Here is a 22,597-nt window from a genome sequence, read left to right on the forward strand (position 1 = left end):
ATTCAAAGTGCTTTACATATAAATTAGAAAACAGTTTATAAAAGAGAAAAAGAAATATATAAGAAAAATAAGAAACCTGATAAAATCATAACAAAAACAAATAACAATTAAAGAAAATAAATGTGATTTTAATAAAAACAGTTTAAAATATGTTAAAAAGAATAAAACAGGAGTAAAAGTGATTTGGATAAAAAGTGCAGTCAGTGTGAAGCAGCACAGTCAGTGTGAAGCAGCTCAGTCAGTGTGAAGCAGCACAGTCAGTGTGAAGCAGTACAGTCAGTGTGAAGCAGCTCAGTCAGTGTGAAGCAGCACAGTCAGTGTGAAGCAGCACAGTCAGTGTGAAGCAGCTCAGTCAGTGTGAAGCAGTACAGTCAGTGTGAAGCAGCACAGTCAGTGTGAAGCAGCACAGTCAGTGTGAAGCAGCACAGCGCTCATTCAGTAAATGCAGAGTTAAACAGATGTGTTTTTAATCTTGATTTAAAAGTGTCTACTGTTGAAGCACATCTGATCTCTTCTGGAAGCTGATCCCACCTATAGGTGGCGTAATAACTAAATGCTGACGCACCTTGTTTTGAGTGAACCCTTGGTATCTCTAACTGACCTGATCCTAATGATCTGAGTAGTCTGCTTGGTTTATATTCAATTAGCATCTGTAACGTATTTCGGTCCTAAGCCATGAAGTGATTTATAAACCAGTAACAATACTTTAAAATCTATTCTAAATGTAACTGGAAGCCAGTGTAAGGACCTGAGGACTGGAGTGATGTGCTCAGATGTTTTGGTTCTGGTCAGAATTCTGGCAGCAGCGTTCTGTATGAGCTGCAGCTATTAATGTTACTAATACATTAATTAAAAGTTCATTAAATTTGTGTGTAATTATTATAAATGCTGTAACCGGTTTAAATCTGACAGCGTAATCTGTGTATAAAATCACAGTAACTCCTTGAAATTTATACAATATGAAGCAGATCAATGAACCTTCATCTTATTTGTTTTTTTTTTTTCTGTAAATGGACACAAACTCAGGAGCTCTTGTCCCCAGTGAGACCTAGTACACAGAGCTATGTCTGCTCTACACACTGTAATCAAGCAGTAAAGGACAGTGTGTAAAGGTATAAATGTTCTCCAGCAGAACTTTCCCCAGAGCTGCTGAACACACTGTATGAATATCGCTCTGCTAGAAATAAAGAGACGTGTTTGTTCAGAGTGACGTCTCTGTTATTATCTTCTTACAGAACAGCCCAAGTTTATACTGTACACAGACTGTTTATTTTATATTTTTATCCTGACAATAGAACCTTGTATTCGGGTAGACACTGTATTTCTCACTGATGGAAACAGCTCAATTTAGATAAGATAAGATAAGATAAGATAAGATAAGATAAGATAAGATAAGATAAGATAAGATAAGATATACCTTTATTTGTCCCATAATGGGGAAATTTGATTGTAAAGTCTAATAGCAAAAAGGAGAAAAGACTGTAGTTCACTATCAGAGAAATAAATCAAACACTTCATTTCTCTTCCAGTCTGTGTGGGTGTAATCTGAGAGAGGAAAGCTGTAGAGTTCTGTCCTCAGTTCTCAGCTCAAACTCCTCCAGTCTGAGAGATCTGGACCTGAGTGACAATAAACTGCAGGATTCAGGAGTGAAACTGCTCTCTGATGGACTGAAGAATCCTCACTGTACACTGGAGATACTGAGGTACACTAACACACACACACACACACACACACACACACACACACACACACACACACACACACACACACGGTTTTAATAAACACTACAACATCCAGTTCTCCTCTGTGGTAACTGTAACTGTATTGATCTGATATATTGTCATTGTTGTGTGTGTGAGATGGAGAGTAAATGTACTGTATATAAAGATTTTGTGTAGTTCATGTTTTCAATAATAAAACTGAGTGTGTTTATTGTGAGAAGGTTTTCTTTCTTGTAGGATGCATTACTGCAGTATTACAGATGAAGGTTGTGTTGCACTGGCTTCAGCTCTGAGGTCAAACTCCTCATCACACCTGAGAGAACTTGATCTGTTCTGTAAAATTCGAGTAGAATCAGGAGTGAAGCTGCTCTCTGATCTACTGAAGGATCCACACTGTAAACTGGAGACAATAGAGTGAGTTACTGACTTATTGTCTCTTTACTGTATGATATTGTGTAATATTCACTGTGTGCTATACAATGTCACATCAAATGTGTGTATTTATGCTTCTGTTGTTCATAAGTAATGTGTTTAAATGTGTCTGTAATTCTGTCCTGTTGTGTTTTTCAGAATTAATTATGATAAACTCACCAGGTCTGGTGTATGACAGGAGTCTCTCCTCAGACCTTTTTTCCAGGATAAAGCAGTTATGGTGGTGAAGCGTTAGAACACGTCCCACATTTCCAGCAGTTTGGGAGCTGAATCATTCATATTCAGATGTAGAAGATCCATAACAATAACTGTGACTGACCACATGCTTTTATCCACTCAGCTACAACTTCACACTTTAACATCTTTTACAATCCAGAATAAAAAATAAAAACATGATCGCTCAAACTTGTTTCTTCATATCTCATTTTGTCTGTAAAGTTTTCTACATTTCTTGTACATAAAATAGTAAATTCTTGTCCTGCAGGTTTTTACTATATTCCTTTTCTTCCTCCGTTTCTCTGTCTCGACACATCTATTACATTGTTTTCACTCATTAGATCCTTTAGTTCTTTTCTCTCTGTATCTGATCCCAACTGCCATATTGAGTTTACTGAAAACACGATTAAAGTCTCATCATTATTATTTCTTTATATTTCTTAAATCCTTCTTAAAGTTTTAATGAGATTTTTGAAAAAGTAGATTTAAAAAACTACAGGCCTATCACAATGCTGAACTCAAGATTTCAGCTAAATTTTTTAGCAAACAGATTAAAAGAAGTTATACCAAGTATAATTAAAACCAATCAAGCATACGGAGTTAAAGGAAGAGGCATAGCAGATATAATAATGAGCATTAGAGATATGATGTGGTATATACAAGGAACATATTATGGTTATAAGTCTTGATTTTGAAAAAAAGCATTCGATAGAGTAGGACATGAATATTTATTTGGTATTTTAAAGGCATTTGGGTTTGGAAGGAATTATAGCCAATTGGTTAGAAATTTATATAAGGGATATTTAATAAAGATAAAATGTAATGGATTTACTGTTGCACCCAATGTAAACCTGTGTGCTATACTGAGATTCACAGCCATCCTGTGAGATATACCCTCATCCTGTAGTCTTTGGTCAGGTTGTTGTCATAGCAGAGGAAGCAAAGGCAATCCCTGTTCCTTTCTGGGACAACACAGCAGTAAATCATATGCTTGATGTCAGCTGTGATAGCGACAGGGTCATTTCTGAAATGGAGGAGCACACCTACAAGTGTGTTTTTTAGGTCAGGCCCTGATTGCAGTACATCGATGAGAGACACCCCCATCAAACTGCGCACTGGAATCAAACACTCCACGAATCTTCCCAGGCTTCTGTCTGTAATAGATGCCAAAGGTGGGGAGATACCATCTCTCTTTGCATCCATCTTTGAGCAACCTCTTCCTGTCCTAAAGCAGCAAAGTCCAAATACCCCTGTATATTTTCAGTGGGTGTAGTTTGTGATGTATGGGACAATGTCTTTTAATGTATTCGACTGTCTCTTTTGTGTTTGCTCCTACTGATACTTTTATCCTGTGCCCTGTTACTGGTGGTTTTTGTATTACCGTTCAGTTTTCCCTTTCTGTATGTTACTGCAGAATTGATAGGTGAGAGGTAATTCTGGTAAAGCTCGGGTCATTCCTTGTTTTGGCCTGGCCTTTCACAAACTCCATGAAGAATGAGAAGGGTGGGAAGCTAAAATAATGGTCTTCTTTGAACGTTGTCCCTACCATGGTCAATTTTTCTTGAAGATGAAAGAAATTGAAGAATTGTGGCTTCTCCCTAATTGTACTTACTCCCCTGGCTGCATCAAGGTAACTTAAACCAGGTAAATGTCCATCTAGTTTTGCAGCTTCCAGTTCACATAGAAGATCTGACAGGTCACAAAGCATGTGAGGCTCTTTGCTGGAGAGATTTGGGAAAGTTTGTACTCTTGAAAACAGGGAGTTTTCTATCACTTTTGGTAAGGATTCTTCTAACCTTGTCCATATCATGTTAAGACCAGCAGGTAGGCATTTTATATTGACTGCTTTTTACCTCTTGGCATGTTCAGAAGACTCTGGGCCAAAACACTTAATCAGGATATTAATTTATCCACTATGACCAAGATCTCTGGTGGTACTCTGGAATGTTGCTTTCCAGCCAAGGTAACACTCTGGCTTATCATTGTCAAATATAATCAGTCCTCCAATTACTAATTACCAATTACCAATGACTCTTTGCTAAGAATATAGCAAGATCACTGATTGTACTTTCAGCAATATTTGATCTTGTCTTCTGCTCATGTTGTAACATGTTGTGAGAGGCTTGTTGCATTTCATATTTTTGCTGCGGTAGCTTGGAGCCTTCTGGTGGCCGATTCGGATAGTGGTTTCATTCTTGTTTGACATACAAAGGTGTATACATCAGTGATTGTTTGAATTGTTCTTCTTCATATGTGATTTCATGTTGAAAAGTATTTCTGTTTTTTGAGTCATGTCAGTGTAACTGTGTTTGTTTATGTATTCACTCACTTTTGATTCTGTAGTTTGTAGTGGAAAGAAGCTCAGCTATTCACCTTGCTCTGGAATGACATACTGAGCTGCAACAGGCTCCATCACCTCTGCTTTAGCCATGGCTGCATCTGCTTCTTTCTGAAGATTAAGTAAATCAAGAGCTGACTCTAACTGCTTTTTTTCTATTTTAATGTCCATCTCTTTCTCTATTATGATGATGAGTACAACTGCTTACGTTGAATGTGTGTTACTCACTTCCAGTCGTTTATTGTGCTCCCTCTCAGAGTGCTATGATTTCACTGTTTTTTCAAATTCCTATTTTGAGAATCACAGCCAGCTAAACTCTCTGTTGCATCACTTCCTCCAAGGAACAGGCTGTTGTATTTGCTAGATACAAGCCTAAAAAAGTGTTTAATGACTAGAAATCAAAGTAAATATAAAATAAATCATATTACTATTTCTAGAAAGTGCATGAAGGAGTTAAAGCTAAGTAGTTGAACAGGATGAATCTTTACCTAGACTTGACTATGCTGCAACACTTTTTCACAAATTAGCATCCATAAACACATTCTAACTTACTTCCATAATCAGGTATATTGTGTCTAATATTACTATCAAACTCAGAAACTTACTCATATTGCCATTCAAAAGGGCTTCAAACTATAAGATGACTTTAGAGGAAGAGAGAAACAACCCACCATGTGCTTGTTTCCATTCTAGAAGCACTTATTCTTCTCTTGCCACATAGTAGCTAAAGTACTACTATAACTATAGAATCTAACGCCCCGCCAAAAAAAAGGAAGTGAGAGGAAAAGAAATAGAGGAAAGTAAAGCAGAAGGTAAAATTTTTCAATATGCAAATGATACAATGGTAATTTTAGAAAGGAAAGAAAGTGTCAGAAATTGTATAGAGATTATAAAGGAATACTGTAAAGGCTCAGGAAGTAAATTACATGAGGATCAAATGGTATACATGAGGTTTGGGAAATTATTGATTTTGAGAGATTATGTTAACTTTAAAGAAGCAGATGAAATGAAAATTCTAGGGATTCTGATTGGTAAAAAACAAGAAGAAAGTAAGAGATGAAATGTGGGTTAGGGTTAGCGAGTAACAGGAATTGAAAGGAGACTATTTAATTTTAAATGCTTTAATGGTGTCTAAGCTTTGGTATGTTCTATATGTATATGATATGCCTGTTTGGACAGAAAAGAGGCTGAAAAAAAATGCTTTCTTGACTTTTTATGGGAGGGTAAACCAGCAAGAATAGCTTACAATATGATCTTAGGGGTGGTGGAGAAGGGGGGCTTAGGTTTAATGGATGTGGATGTTATATGGAGAAATATGAAAGGGAAGTGTGTGGAAGTAAAACTACACCAGGTTACGTATGTAACCCAGTTCCCTGAGAAGGGAATGAGACACTGCATCAGGGCTGGAAGTTGTGTCTGAAGCTCTGTGTGCACACATGCCAATTTAATGGCTCGGGAAGGACACGTGACAAAGTGATTACGTACCAGTAAGTTGATATAAGGGCATCTACATCACATTACTCCAGTTTCTACTTGTCTGAAGGAAGCACGAGAGGATGCCCGGAGCGTGGCCAGCGATGCAGCATCTTGTTCCCTTCTCAGGGAACCGGGTTACATATGTAACCTGGTGTAGTTTTTCGAGGGAACTCGACACTGTGTCAGGGCCACAGGGACACAAGGAGTGAGCCCTGATGTTGAGAGGTGAGGCAAGACCACACACCTCATAGGCCTGAGTAATGGCCTACACTACCCAGTGTGCCAGGCGCTGTTTGGAAATTGGATTACCCCCTTTTCCGGCAAACCAAAACAGACAAAAAGAGGAGTTACACCATGAGCTAGAGCGGTTGACATAAGTCCTCAAGGCTCTTACTGGGCAAAGCAAACTCAGCCTCTTCCACCCACTCATGGGGCGGGGGACAGTAGGCCTGCAGGATGACTGGACAGCCCGCCAACCTGTGCACCTTAGGGACATATCCTAGGCCTGTAAATCACCCATTCTTTTGAGAGAGGCCAAGGCTAGGAGCAGAGCCAACTTCAGGGTCAGAAACTTCCCAGAGGCTGACTCCATGGGCTCAAAGGGGGCATCCAGCAGCCCCTCCAGGACCACAGAGAGGTCCCAGGAAGGAAGGCGTGGCCTACTTGAAGGCCTCAGCTGCCTATCACCACGTAGAAAGCAAGAGACCAGAGGGTGCCTACCCAAGGAAGAAAAAGCAAGACTGCAGGAACTCCAGCACTGTACCGACTGGGCAGTGAACTGGATCCTGACAGTGTTCATTGCACCAGAGGCGAAAAAGCCTCCACTTCAGAGCATATAGCTTCCTAGTGGAGGGAGCCTTAGCATTCAGTAGAGTCTCGGTCACTTCAGATGAGAGTCCTGTCTCTAGGAACTGGTCCCCTTCAGGGATCAGACCCAAAGCTTCCACATCTCGGGGTGGAGGTGTAGGATTGACCACTGTGTCTGAGAGAGGAGATCCTCCCTGACAGTAATTTCCCATGGAGTGCCATTCAGGAGGGAAGCTATGACCGTGGATCAAACTCGAGAGGGCCAATGAGATGCAACTAGGAGAAGGTTGACCCGGCCGTGGTGCACTCTGGCTAGGACTTGCAGGAGCAGAGCAACCGGGAGGAAGGCGTACACATGGAGCCTCGGCCATGTCCATACCAAGTGGCCAGATGAGAGAGGGAAAGCCACGGAGGACAGTGGGTCGACTCCTTGGAGGCAAACAGCTCCACTTCCGCCTGGACGAAAATCTGCCAAATTTGCTCCACCACGTGGGGGTGGAGACGTCACTCCCCGGGCCTCAGCACCTGCCTGGACAAGAAGTCTGCATCCCGATTTACATGCCCTAGAATGAAAATCACTCTCAGCAAAAGGAATCTGGTCTCTGCCAAGAGCAGAATCTGCTGTGCCAACCTGAAAAGGGAGCGTAAACGCAGACGACCTTTGTGATTGATATAGGTAACCACCGCAGTGCTGTCTGTCTGTACTAAGACATGGCAGCCCCTGAGGTGTGAAAGAAAGTGTTGCAGGCAGTTTATGTGCCACGAGAGATACGCGCCCTCCCATAGACCCTGGGCAGGGTGGCCATCCAAGGCCGTTCCCCAGCCCGAAAGCAAGGTGTCTGTCCAAAGAGTCCTGCAATGGTGACACACTCCTAGAGTGGGACCCAAGGCCATCAACTGGGGTCTTCTCCACATAAGAAGGGTGTGGACACGGTGTTCCTGGACACCTTTGAGCATACCGCAGACTGGGAGAGCTGGCTTAAGTGGGTCTGGGCCGACGCCCTAGCCCTGCTGCTCTGTGGAGACACTCAACTAGCGTATTATGCGCTGGATCCAGAGAGTGCCCGAGATTATGAGGCAGTAAAAGAGGAAATTCTCATCCGCTGTGGTTGATCCTCCATGACTGCAGCTGGAGATTTTAATAGATGGTGGTATGAGCTGATCAGCAACCCCCATCCACAGATGGATGAACTGCTGCGTATCACCAGGTGGTGGTTGCAGTACGAGTGACTCACCACTAGGGAGGTCTTGGAAAGAGAGGCCATGGACCGGTTCCTATGGGCCTTACCGGCTGAGGAATGGAAGGCAGTAGGGCTGAAGGGCCCGGAAAACCCGAAAGACTTCCTGAGCACCCTTGAACACGCAAAAGCCACCCTAGAAATTGGCCGTGAGGCTCGAAGAGACTTGCAGGCCAGTCCCCGCCACCCCAGCCCTGACAACAAGAAGCATCTGAACGGGTTTGGGAGAGTAAACAATTGGATAGCCGCCCCACCCTTGAACCGATTGATGAACCCATGCCCACTAACCCAGACCTTAAGGCCCCAACCCAGGCCCACAAACAATGGTTCGTGAGTTGCGGCCTGCACACCCCCACCACTCCAAAGGGCCCCTGCCTTACCGTGGAGGTAAATGGCCACACAGTGTCCATGCTGTTTGATACGGTCACGCTGGCCTGGCTGGCCATACTTCCCACCCCAGTAAGGTCGGTGGGGACTCTTGCGATCTCGTGTGTCCATGGCAATGCCTGTTCGGTCCCTACCACACAGGTTCAGATCCGGAGCAAAGCAGGAGATTGGCCACTTCTCATTGGCCTTATACCAGCTCTTCCTGTTCCTCTCTTGCTGGGGCATGACTGACCAGAGTTTGCCGCCGGGTCTCCAGGTGAATCCCAGTCGCTTACTAAACCTCTCTCTTCGCTGTTTTCGACAGGCCACCTAGGAGAGGGGTTTCAGGAAGGAACAGAAAGAGGATAACCGGCTGAAGCACTGCTGCGGCCAGGTCTTGGAGGTTGAGGGAGGTCTTCACGGCCACTCTCTCTGTCGTACTTCCTGGTGAGGAATGGGCTTCTCTACAACCACACAGACAGGAGAGGAGAATCCTGTGACCTGCTGGTGGTGCCAAGCCAGCATACTCTGCTCCTGCTCCACCTAGCCCACACGCACCCCTTGCAGGGCCATCTTGGACCCAAGAACACACTAGAAAAGCTGCAGGATCAATTTACTTGGCCGGGCATGAACAAAGAGGTCCTGGGGTTTTGCAGGGCCTGTAACCCTTGACCAGCGGACCTCCCCAGAATCCAGTGCCGGCCCCCCTTATTCTACTTCCTATTTAAAAAGCTTGGCATGGAGCTCATCGGGCCACTACCGAAGTCTGCCTGGGGGCATGAATACATCCTGGTTATAGTGGACTATGCCACCCACTACCCCAAGGCGTCCCACTTCAGAAGTCAGTCACTTCAGTGGCCAGAGAGCTGCTCCTGCTCTTCAGCAGAGCCAGAATCCCCAAGGACATCCTCAACGACCAAGGTGTCAGCTGTTGCAGATCAAACACCTGAGGACGTCCATCTACCACCCCCAGACAAATGGATAGGTAGAACGTTTCAACCAAACCCTGAAGCAGATGCTATAAAAGGTGGTAGACCAGGAAGGATGGAACTGGGACCTCCTCCTTCCTTACATCCTCTTCCCTGTCCAGTAAATGCCCCAGGCGTCCAGAGGCTTCACCCCATTCGAACTCCTGTTCGGATGGCACCCTCTGGGCATGCTGGACGTGGCCCAGGTGGCCTGCGAGGAGCAACCCTCCCTCTTTTGCTCTGTCATCGACTTCATCTAGGACAGGCAGCCCCAGATCGAGTGCATCAGGCCCATCGTAAAAGAGAACATAGAAGAAGCCCAGCGTGCGCAGCAAAGGATGTACAATCGACCTAACTTCAGAACCATGGCCAGCGCCGCGGGGAGTGAGAGCAAGGCGGGGCGGCCAAAACGCACGGGCCAATCAGGAGCACACTGGAGCATTCACCCTCCAGGAGGAAAGCACAGCAGGAAACGAGGCTCAGTGGCTAGAGAGGGAAAAAGGGGTGTTCCTAGCAGAACTAATGCTTGTTGTCTCTTTGATACATTTTACAGACACAACCAGCTGATCTAAGACTTCAAATTGTCAGCTGAGCCTACACTACGCTCCAGGAGAGGACTGCTTCACCTTTGCACTGCCGTCCCCTCCTGCTGCCTAGGTTTGGAGCCTGGACTTCTGCCCAAACACCACTACAGCCCCTTTAAGGAAGGAGCTATTTATTTTTTATCCCATTCTTGACTTTTTACTGCACTAATAATCTTAGAAAAAATAAATACTACCCCACTGTTTGCTTGAACTGTATCACAGTTCCGTGCAAAGTGTCCCCTTTCCTCACACTTATAGCACTTCGTCACAGGGCAATCCTTCGTCAGGTGATCCGGGCTCATGCACAGCCAACAAGTATTCACCTGGTGGCTGTGCATCACCCGGAAATATTATGGCCTTTCAGCTGTTTCCAGCTTTGTGCTGTATAGCAGGGAAACTACCTCTCTTGGGAACCTTACTCGCACAAACCTTAGTGCCCGAATACAGCCTCCTTTTAATCTTTGAGACGGGGCAAACCCCCAACCTTCCAATTTATCCAAAACATCTTTATCTTCCAGGTAAACGGGCAAATGCATGTAAGAAACAACAAAGCCTCTATTCTACAGTTGTTTTACTTCACAATCCGTTCCTTTTATTAAAAGTCCACCCATAAGTCCGTTGCACATTTCTTCCTTTTCCATAGTGAGTTCATATTCTTTCCTTTGTCTCGGTCTTAGCGCTAAAATTCTTCCATGTCCACATTGTTCTGTTACAGCCTTAATAATGTCTACCACTCTCACCTCAGTCACATTCTCCACATTCACAATCACCGTAGCTTCCTTTAAATATTTTCGTTCAACAGACTTGTCTCTTACTGTTTGTTCTTTTTCATCTCTAGCTCATTGTCGTTTATCCAATCCAGTGTCGTATGCGGTGCGTGTTCCTCATGCCAGTCCATTGTCATTTGCCATTAATCCATCCATTTTTGAAAATAAAAATAAAAAATAGTAACCACCCTCCAGCCAGCAAAAGCTGGTGTTAGGTGCTTAAAAAACACACACGAAAAAATAAAAAACTTTACTATAAAGCAAAACTACAAAACAAACCAAACAAACCAAAAAAAGGGTGTGGGAGAGCCTTCCTCTCCCACCTGCTGCCAACTCACTTCCTGTGAACAGTAGAGGGCGTTCTCAGAGTGGAATGGCCGTAAGCGAAAGGAACGTTGGATTGGAACCCATTTATAAATTTTTTTTTTCTTTTTTTTCTTTTTTTTTTTTTGTTTTCTGTCAAAACATTACAGGGTACGAATATTAAGATGTTGTTGTTAGATAATTCAAATAGTAAAGTAAATGAATGCCTATGTCAAAAGCTTACAGCACCTGGTATTCCCAGGCAGTCACCTATCCAAGTACTAACCAGGCCAGACTCTGTGTAGCTTCTGAGATCAGACGAGATCGGGCTTTTTATATATATATATATATATATATATATATATATATATATATATATATATATATATATATATATATAAACACAATAATTTTAACAGTCTTTTCATTTTAAATTGACATTTTTAAGCCTGAATCTTCTAAAACATTGGTCACTTCCTGTGTAAAGTCTGTAAAAAATCATCAAAATTTCCATCTTTTTTAAAATAATAAAACAGACATTTAACATACCTTACAAATTTCCTTTTTAAAACAAACCAGACATCTAGTAAAAATTGTTCTCTCTTTGCTACCACCCGCCTTTCCCATATTGCACTCTTCATCAACATCACCAGTAAATTTAGTAGTGTTTTGTTTTTATTTTTCTTCACCAAGCCCAACATCACCTCATTCCATTCCATATCATTAACATATTCCCCGCTCAACTGTGAAATCATTCTTTTGCATTTCCCAGTAAAATCCTCTAATTCTTTACAGTATAAAAACATGTGTAGAACTGTTCCATTCCAATTTTATTTAAAATTGTATCTGTGTGAATAGCCTTATGTCTGATAAAATATTCTTAGTTCTGCAACTTTGTCTGTATAAGTTTCCCCTTCATATTCATCCATATGCTATCTTCTTTTAAATCTTTAAATGTGTGCAACCAATATACATTTGCAACATGTCTCTTAAAAACAGCATATCTAAAAAGGCAATACAACATTTTCACAGTACATGTTTTAAAAGCAGACAATTTTTCCCCAAGAATCACATTCACATCTCTTTCTTCCTGGCCCTCTTCCATGTTTTCAATTCTCATTAGCCATTCTGGAGATATAGAGTTCTTGATATCATATTTAGTTTCTATTTCTCGTCTGCCAAAATCCTCCTTTCCCAGTCAACAATTTGATCTCACAATGATGTCACTATGAGCTCACAATATTCTCATGGTGCGGTCATAATGTGAGTGTCACAGTGAACTAAAAGTGTAACCACACAGAGCTCTCACTGTGTGCTCAAACTTTGTTCACAACATGAGGTCACTGCACAATCACAGTGCACTCATACTGTGGTGGAAATATGAGGTCACATCACACTCACTGTGTGCTCATACTGTGATCACTGTGTGCTCATACTGTGATCACTATGTGCTCATACTGTGATCACTGTGTGCTCATACTGTGATCACTGTGCGCTCATACTGTGGTGGAAATATGAGGTCACATCACACTCACTGTGTGCTCATACTGTGATCACTGTGTGCTCATACTGTGATCACTATGTGCTCATACTGTGATCACTGTGTGCTCATACTGTGATCACTGTGTGCTCATACTGTGATCACTGTGTGCTCATACTGTGGGCACTGTGTGCTCATACTGTGGTCACTGTGTGCTCATACTGTGGTTACTGTGATGTCACTGCGCACTCACTGTGTGCTCTTACTGTGATCACTGTGTGCTCATACTGTGATCACTGTGTGCTCATACTGTGGTCACTGTGTGCTCATACTGTGATCACTGTGTGCTCATACTGATGTCACTGTGTGCTCATACTGTGAGATCACCATATAACACCACTATGCAATAATTGTGTTAGTTCACTGTTATCTAAAATGATTCAGTTAACTCAAACTTTTACACCCACATTCTTTATTTCCATTAATAAAAACAATCAAACAAAAAGTCAGCTTTTTCCTTTATTTGGTTTCCTTTTCAGCCTGGTGTTGGCGTTGGACAAAAAAATTTCTACTTGGCGAATACATTCCGCGTCTGGTGTTGTTCTGGTAGTTACTTTTAGCTTCTTCACCTCTATTTTATTTTGTTTGTGAAAAGACCTGACACATTCTAAAACCACAAAGAGCAAGGTGTAAACATTACAATTTCTATAGCAGCATCCAGATGCACAAACCAAAACTTAAACACTTACTTTTCAAACACGTCAGGAGCACAGGTGGCAACACTTTCTTCCCATCTTTCCCCGTTCTGTTATACAGACAGAGAACATTGTCTGACGCTATGCTTTTTAAAGCCTGTCTCACCATCTCACCTATATTGGAGCTGCCGTGAGTATGGATGAGATAGTGTACCTGACAAAAACATACATAATATTGTCATGATTAAAATATACCAGGCTTCAACATTTCTTTTACATGGTATCTGCTGCAAAAAAAAATAAAAATAAAAAATAAAACTGTGGATTTGTTGCAAAAATAAACGCTAAATTTATATAGTAATACTAACATAAAGCTCTCGATAATTTTTGTCTTCTTCAAGCCTCTGACAGAAGGCTTCAAACGTTTCAAAGCTGGAGCACTGTTGTTGTTTAAAAAGTTCCTCATGGGCATCTTCTTCCGCCCGCTTCATGAGAACAGACTTAACTTTTGCCGAGTCATTCATGATGACAGCTTGTCTCTGTTCCAGCATTTGAATTTGTTGGAGTATCTTAGTATTCAGATCTGAAAAATTGTAAAGTTAGATTGTTATATAGCAAAGGATGTTTGTTTTATGTCTGTATAAATAAATATTGTCTAATTGATATATCACATACCAAACAATGTAGGTGGTTCACTTTAATTGTGGGGACATTTAGTACAATGTAAAAAAAAAAAAAAAAAAAACACACACACACACACACACACACACACACATTATTCATAGTCTTCGGATCAAAATCAGGATAACATGCAATAAAAAAGGCAAAAACCCTGCCTTGCTGACTTACTTGACTAACTAATCAAACTGAGCGCATGAGCGGTATAAGCGCTACCGGATTGTATTCATCTTTATCAATCAAGGACAAAGGTATCATGATTGCTTTATGTCTCAGTTGAGTGGTGTCAGTATGTAACATTTTAGTGTGATTCCGAAATCCTTTGAACATGCCAATTATTCTGGAGTCACATGGCTTAGTGTACAAAGGTTCCATTCTGCAAAAAACATCACAAAAAATCTGATTTTCTTGAACTCCTTGTATAAGGCAGTAGCTATCATTGGTCATTCTGTAACATTCTTTTGTCTTTCGCGTACCTCATGAACTCCCTTTACATCACAAAAGTCACAGCCATAGCGGCCATTAAACTGAACTATTCCTTTGATGAAGGCTCGTGCTGGTGCATCACATATGATGTTTTTGAGGACAATTCTCTTCCCTTTAAAGCCTGTTTCCATCAGTTCTTGCAGCTCCTCCATAAAATCCCTCAAAAACTCCAAATCATTTGGTTGCTTTGCTCCAGAGCAACAAAAGGACTGTTTTTCACTTCATCAATGTTGATGACAGCACACTGAAGTGGCCACATTGTGAGGTTTTTGGACTTGAAAATGGGTAGGCCATCAATATTCAAAGAAATCTCAAACTGGTCGTATTTTGAAATGTCTTGCTCAGACAGAGTATGCGTAAGACCTTCCTTTAATCCAAAATATGTGTATTTGCCACCTATCAAAAACAAGATTTTACAGTTCAGTGAAATTTCTGAATAATATTGCCAAATGAGTGCATGGACATTTTCAAAGTTAAAATGTACCTGATTTTTCTGTTATTCTCAAACTGCCAGAATGAGGTGTTTTCAATAGTGTTCGTCCATCTGCTGGAACATCAATGTCATGTTCCTTCAAAATCTTAAGCAAATGAGAGAGAGAGGTCATTGAGATGTTGAATTTCATTGCCCACTCAGACAGCTTTTTCTCCAGAGACAAAGCTAGCTCTGAGTTACTTTCACTGGTAACCTCCATGGAATCATTTAGTCTATCAATTTCATACCATAGCACTTGATCTTGCATATTAATTATGGTATTCTTTTGTGATTCTGAATCATACTGTTCTTGCAAGTCTTCATTTAGATGCTGCTCCACAACATTCAGCATATTTCCTGAGTCGTCTGATGAGTAGTCTGATTCAAGTTCTCTGGAGGAGTGTTCACTATCAGAAGTGTTTTCATTTTTTTTATGAAGAGCCAAAATGATCTTTTTTGATTTTCTACGAGCTTTTTGTTGCTGTCTTTTCAATGCCTTAATTTTTGTTTCCAAATCCTAACAGGCCAAAAAGAACTTCTGTATTAGTAAAACATTATATGAAACACATACATCTTTTACAAATTTTTTTTGTTTGAGAGGACAACCTTAGCCACTCTCACTGATTACTGTATTTGATAATTGTTTAAGAAGTCTTCTTTGGACAATTGTTGTGTATCCTAAAGAAAGTGTGTATCATAAAGTACTTTAAACTACACTTTTGTAGATCTACACTTTACATTCTTAATGATGTAGTGTTGCATCTGATGTCTGGGTAAAGTTGCTTGTTATGTAAATAAGAGGATGAATGTCAGTCACTTTGAGTTTTGGTAAATGGGAAGTGACGTTGAAGCTTTTAGCATAAAACAGCTACAGTTCCGCAGATAGAAGTTGTTGTTAAAAAAAACTAGTCATATAGCGTGGTGAAATAAGGCTTTTTATCTTTAATATGAGTGTCTAAGAGTAGGCGTACTTCATCTTTTTATCCAAAGAGCAATGATAGTTTACGCTATTCCACCAGTGCAGCATTCTTGCTTACTGTTGTTTTACAGCGCTTGTTAATTATTAAAATATCAGTATAAATAAAAAAAATAATAATATATTGAAATATAAAGTTAGTAATGTTGTAATGATCTGACATAACAGTCCTAACAATTCATAAATACTGATATGCAAACTAGCTGCAGCTAGCAATTTTGGTGTGATTACTGAAGGTAAAATGGCTGGTGCACATGTAGCATGTGTGAGAAGTACTCTGCTAAAAAAAAAAGACCAGACACCATTGCACATCTAAAAGTATGTAAATAGGCCACTCACCATTTCTGCGGTGTAACAATACCATGCACAACTTTTTCTTCTTCTTTACATGTTTTATGGTGGTTGGAAGACCAGCTTATATGGTGCATTTACCACCACCAACTGGACCGGAGTGTGAAGCATTCATAATGAGCTCACGTTTTACACACATGCTGAGGATCACAGTATGTGATGTCACTGTGATCATCGCATGATCTCATGTGTTGACTGGGTTGCCTCCTCCTGTCACAATGTATTGTGTTGGTAAAAACCCCTGATATAAAACATCTCTTACTTTCATAATTCCCACATCCCACCATTTCTTAAAAATATATCTTTCCCCTGATTTAAAATGCCATTATTTAAGAATAAATGCTGATTTAAAATGTTCTCTCTTCCTTGTGTATTAAAATGTACATGAGCTAAAAATTTGCCCCAAGCCCTCAACAGTTCCTTATAAAAGTCTGGCAACCCCTCCGTCATCCAATTCTTTGTTCTCATCCACAGTATGTTGTCCCCAAGATTGAAGTTGGTACACTTATTTAAGAAAAAAAACCATTGTTACTTTCCATGCCGCCTTGTTTTCTTCATCCATGTATTTTTTAACCATTTTCACCCTCAGACTGTTTTTTCCACATCCATTAACCCCAGTCCTCCCTTCTCTATTGCTCCTATTAAGGTGTTGTACACAATCCTTGCAGGCTTCCCTTCCCATAAAAAATCTAAAAAACTATTTTTCGGCCTTTTTTTCTGCCCACATCATATATATGATGTGTATAAAATGTACCATAGTTTAGAAATCATTAAAACTTTAAGAACTAAAACTTTCCCTTTTAGTGTTAATGTTCTCATTTTCCAAAATGTCAACCTCCTTTCAATCCTTCCTAACATTTCCTCCCACATTGTTTCCTCTGCTTTCCTTTCGTCCCCATTAAAACTCCTAAAATCTTTATTTATTTTGCTTCCATAAAAGAAAAATGCTCTGTTAAAACCACCACCCTTCCAAACCTTATGTATACCATTTTGTACTCATTATTTTTGGCTTCTGATCCCCTACAGAACTGTTGTATGATTTGCATTGCTTTTTTCACCCCCTCCAGATCTTTGACCAATAGCATTGTGTCATCCGCATACTGAAATATTTTATTCACTCCCCAATCCATCTATTCCAGGAATTTTTGTTCAATTCGCTTATTGCTCTCTTTATCTCTTCATCACATTCTTTTTTGTCCACGTCCCCTACTGTTGTTTCTATTTGTTTCAATAGACCCTGTTTCTCTTCTTCATTCACCCCCTCCGCTCGAAACAAATTCTCATAGTATATCTGTATTTCTTTTAATATTTCATCATTTGCTTTAACTATTCCATTTTTCCCTCTTATTTCTTTTATTGTTTCTGCTTTCCCTCTTCTTTTTTCCAGATTCAAGAAAAACTTTGTACATTTTTCCCCCTCCACAATGTATTTTGCCTTACTTCTAAGACTCGCACCATCATATTTCTTCTCTTCTATTTCCCTCAGAATTCCCTCTAATTCCTTTATCCTTTGTATATTGTTCCCATTCTCATTCATATCCTTTTCCAATTTTCCCCTTATTTCTCTCTCCTTATATCTCTTGTTCCTTTGTATTAGCATGCAGTACCTTACAGTAAACTTTTTGCTTAAATTTCACATTTTCCCACCAAATTCTTATATCCTAAACGTACATTTCGTTCTCCTTCTCTTCTTCAATAATTTCTTTGACACTTAAAACATAATCTTCATTCTTTAAAATTTCTGTATTTAAGACCCATACTCCCGGCCCCCTTTGTACTGAACTCCAGTCTATTACCATAAAAATTAGTTCATGATCACTCGATTCCACGTATTTGATATTACCGATAAAGCTTTCAATGTTCCTTGTACTTGAACAAAATCAATTCTAGTTTTGCACGTAAAATTCCCTACCAACTGCCTTCTTGAAAATTCTTTTAATTTTCATTCCTTTCTCTATCCAAGTACTTTCCAGGCCCGACTCTGCTTAGCTTCTGAGATCAGACGAGATCGGGCATTCTTTTTTTTTAAAGAAATTTCAAACAATCAAATACAATACAATAAAAAATACAATAAAAATTAAAAATTATTCTATACAATCATTTTTACATCACACCTCACATATTTTCCATACACTGTACATCTACATAAATACTTTAGAATTCTCCTTACACATCCCCGGCAGCTTCCACATTAGTTCTTTTAAAACACAACAAACTTGTGGTGTAAACACATGATAAAAGGCATCCAACATTTTTTTCAGATTTAAAATACACATATAGACTTTCAATGTACACTTCTGATTTCCTTTTATACACATTCCAAACCTCCACCACAATTATTTCTTTTTTAGCCACATTGCTTCTCTCCCATATTGCACTTTTCATCAACATTACCCACAGATTTATAAACTTCTTGTTTTGACACTTCTTTTCCCAACCAAACATCATTACTCTGTTCCATTCCATTCCATTTTCATCCCACTCCACTGTCAAATCTTTAATCACACATTTGCATTTGCTTAAAATATCCTCCAGTTCTTTACAATATAAACACATATGTAAAATCCCCTTTTCCTTTTCTTGGCACACATTACACATAGCATTTTGTTCCATCCCAATTTTATTTAAAATAGACTCAGTAAAAACCACTTTTTGTCTTATAAAATACTCCAAACATTCCAACTTTGTCTCCACACATTTTCTCCTCATGTTTCTCCATATACACTCTTCTTTTAAATCTTTGAATTTTTCCACCCAGTACTTATTTACAATCAGTTATTTAAAAACTCCATCTCTAAAAACACAATAAAACATTTGTACAGTACATTCTTTAAAATCACACAATTTTTCCCCCAGCTTCACATAAATATTTTTTCCTTTTTGCTCTTCTTCCATACACTCTATTCTTTCAATCCACACTTTTGGTAATTTCTTTTGCTACTTCCATTGCATCTACAATAACTTGTGTTGGTAAAAAACCTTCTTTAAACTCATAGAAAACAACTCTCACTCTCGTTATGCCCACTTTCATCCACTTCTTAAAAAAGTTTTCTTTCACTCAGTTTTGTGCTCCTCATTAAGGTATTTCTTCACAAGTTTCACTCTCATAGCATGTTTTCGTTGTTCCACATCCATTAACCCCAAGCCCCCCTTTTCCACCGCCCCTAAAATCGTGTTATATGCAATTCTTGCAGGTTTCCCCTCGCATAAAAAGTCAAGAAAACATTTCTTCAACCTCTGTTCTGTCCATAAAGGCATTTCAGAAACATATTAAATATACCGAAGTTTAGAAACCATTGAGAAATTCAATATTAAAACTTTCCCCTTTAAATTTAAGTTCTTATTTCCAAAAGTTCAACTTCCTCTCTATATCTGTTACAATTAGCTCCCACATTTCATCTCTTACTTTCTTCTCATTCTTCCCCATTAAAACTCCTAAAATCCTCATTTATTTCAAGAAAGTGAAAGAAATGAGGATTTTTCCCCTCCGACTCTGACTTTCCCCTCTGACTTATTTTCTTCAATCTCAATCCCTATTATTCCTTCTTTTTCTCTAATTGCCAATCCTAACGGTTCCGATACAAGTGAGTACAGTAATGCAGAGACAACCCTGTCTTATTGAACGTGTTATTTTAAAACAATCTGTTAAAAACCCATTACATTTCATTCTTGTTAGTGCACCTTTATATAAAATCTCAATCCATTTAATAAAATTCTCTCCAAAACCAAAACTCCTTAAAACCTCAAATAAATACCTGTGCTCAAACCTATCAAAAACCTTTTCGAAATCCAAACTTATTGCATATCCCTCTTAATTTTTTCCTTTCATGTACCAAATTATGTCTCTTATACTCATTATGTCGGCTATATCTCTTCCTTGTACTCCATACGCTTGATTTGTTTTAATTATACGAAGCATTACTTCTTTTAATCTGTTTGCTAAAACCTTTGCTAAAATCTTAAGATCTGTGTTCAACATTGTGATCGGTCGGTAGTTTTTTAAATCTACTTTTTCTCCTTTCCTTTTATACATCAGTTTCATCAGCCCCATCGTTCTTTCATTAAGTTCTCTCTTTTCGAAAATGTCTTTAAAAACCTCATTTAAAATCTTTATTAACACTTCATACATACATAAAATTCAGTTCCCAAACCATCTACTGAGAAGAACGATTATAAGAATTAATGACATTTAATTTTCACTCCATTTCATACGTTATATCCTCATTATCATGAAGATTAAATCCAACAGTGTTATTTGTGCCGATTGTTTTAGGCTATATACATCTAGTAAAATCCAAACATAATTCAAAATGTATTAAAAATAAAATAACAATAATAATAATAATCAACGCTACTCCGTCCAGGGTGTATCCTGCCTTGATGCCCAATGACACCTAAGGATAGGCACAGGCTCCCCGTGACCCGAGTAGTTCGGATAAGCGATAGAAGATGAATGAATGAATGAATGAATATTCAGCGCTGCCTTACAGTCACATTTTCCACAACGGGAGCGCAGGAGGAGATGGCGCGACTTCATGTGATACAGAATAGCATGAAATACCATTTTATTAGAGAACTGCAGAACACAGTGTACAAACTAAATATTTTCCTTAATGTACATATATCATAAAATGTCAAAGACTGCAATGTCATGAAGCACAATCGCTACTCATCATCGGTCCTAACTATTACGGTGTTCATTACAAAACCGTCATGAAGAAGTGTGTGTTCACTATAACATTTTTGTCTTAAATTTTTGCCCATTAATTAATTCTGTGATTTTGTCAAGGTGTTAACGATCAGTCTAATTGCTAGAAACATATAAATCCTCCGGTGACCAGGGTATGTAATGCTTTATGATGGCACTGCTGGCACTGTTGGAAGATTACGCCAATGGCAGGATAAGGAGAGAATGACTTATCAGGGACCATGATGATTTCCTGGCCCATGATGATGACTGGCTAATAAGCCGATTTAGATTCCCTGGAGCTGTGCTCTTAGATCTATGGGCTGAATTGGGTCCAGTATTAGAGAGGGCAACATGCCGGAACCATGTCATCTCAGTCCAAATACAAGTCCTCACCACTCTGGGGTTCTTGGCAACCGGCTGTTTCCAGCGGGAATTGGCAGAAAGGTAAATTATTTATATAAAAAACTATAAGTAATCCTCAACTTTGTCTCTAAGACCTTTTTGTACATGAAATAATTCTATTGGAATCTATCATCTCACCCTATAGGTCTGGTATATCACAGCCGTCCCTGAGTGCCATAATATCTGTCGTTTTGAATGGTATACTTAATATGGGTAGTCGATACATCAGGTTCCCCTACACTGTGCGAGAACAGGTCGAAATTAAAATTCAATTTGCAGCAATGTCTGGTTTCCCAAATGTAATCGGCACAATTGACTGCGCTCATGTTGCTATAACGGCACCATCTGCAAATTAATTTGCTTATGTTAACAGAAAGCATGTGCATTCTATAATGTGCAAATCATATGCGACTCCAACATGACCCTCACAAACATTGTGGCACGCTGGCCTGGTTCAACACATGATTCCTTTATCTTGACACATAACAGTGTAGGGAACAGACTAAATGCAGGCGCAGTACGTGATGGCTGGCTTCTTGGTGAGTTATTAAAAAGTAGAAAATGTAACAATTTTGTTTTTAATATAATTATAACAGTGACAGCGACAGTGGCAACCCCCTGAGACTCTGGCTCCTCACCCCATTTTTAAACCCGCAGAGCACTGAGGAAACTCATTATAATGAGGTCCACTCTCGTGCCTGTGCAGTTGTGGAGCGTGCCATCGGGATCCTGAAATGCAGATAGCATGCTCTCGATGCCTCGGGTGGCAGACTTTTATCAAAAAAAGTGTGCAAGATTGTCAGGGCCTGTGGTGTTTTGCACAATCTAGCACTGAGGAATGGTATTCCTCTCCCTGCTGATCTCGCTCTACCCCAGCATTACGACCCCGAGCCACAGCCCCCTGGCCGACAAGAGGGATATCAACAAGGTGCAAGAATCCGCGATGATGTCATGCGGCGTTTATAAAGAAAAACAAAACTCAAGGTTCATGTTTTAACGGCATCTTTTAATGATTGTGCAATTTCTTGCATCACTTCTCTCATCTGCCGTAGCTCATCTGCAACCCTGTTGACAGCGTTTATTGTCTCTTGCTGTAACTGCAGGACTTGCCAGACGCAGAAGGGGCACTGCTTTGAGCCGGACGCTGTGC

The 22,597-nt window shown here is 39.9% G+C and overlaps 2 long non-coding RNA genes across 2 annotated transcripts; one reads left to right on the plus strand and one right to left on the minus strand.

Moving 5' to 3' along the window:
• The first annotated feature begins 1,657 nt into the window (after nt 1–1,657).
• Nucleotides 1,658–2,352, plus strand: LOC113647596. The gene is made up of 3 exons (XR_003441705.2): nt 1,658–1,703; nt 1,960–2,136; nt 2,293–2,352. It is a non-coding gene; the product is annotated as an uncharacterized LOC113647596 (long non-coding RNA).
• A 10,719-nt stretch (nt 2,353–13,071) lies between these two features.
• LOC113647486 lies at nt 13,072–15,135 on the minus strand. Its single transcript, XR_003441679.2, has 5 exons — nt 15,041–15,135; nt 14,547–14,952; nt 13,761–14,446; nt 13,447–13,606; nt 13,072–13,364 (listed from the first exon to the last, which is right to left on the minus strand). It is a non-coding gene; the product is annotated as an uncharacterized LOC113647486 (long non-coding RNA).
• Between the last annotated feature and the right edge of the window lie 7,462 nt (nt 15,136–22,597).

This window comes from Tachysurus fulvidraco, chromosome 16 (assembly GCF_022655615.1).
Source record: "Tachysurus fulvidraco isolate hzauxx_2018 chromosome 16, HZAU_PFXX_2.0, whole genome shotgun sequence".
NCBI classification, from domain to species: domain Eukaryota; kingdom Metazoa; phylum Chordata; class Actinopteri; order Siluriformes; family Bagridae; genus Tachysurus; species Tachysurus fulvidraco.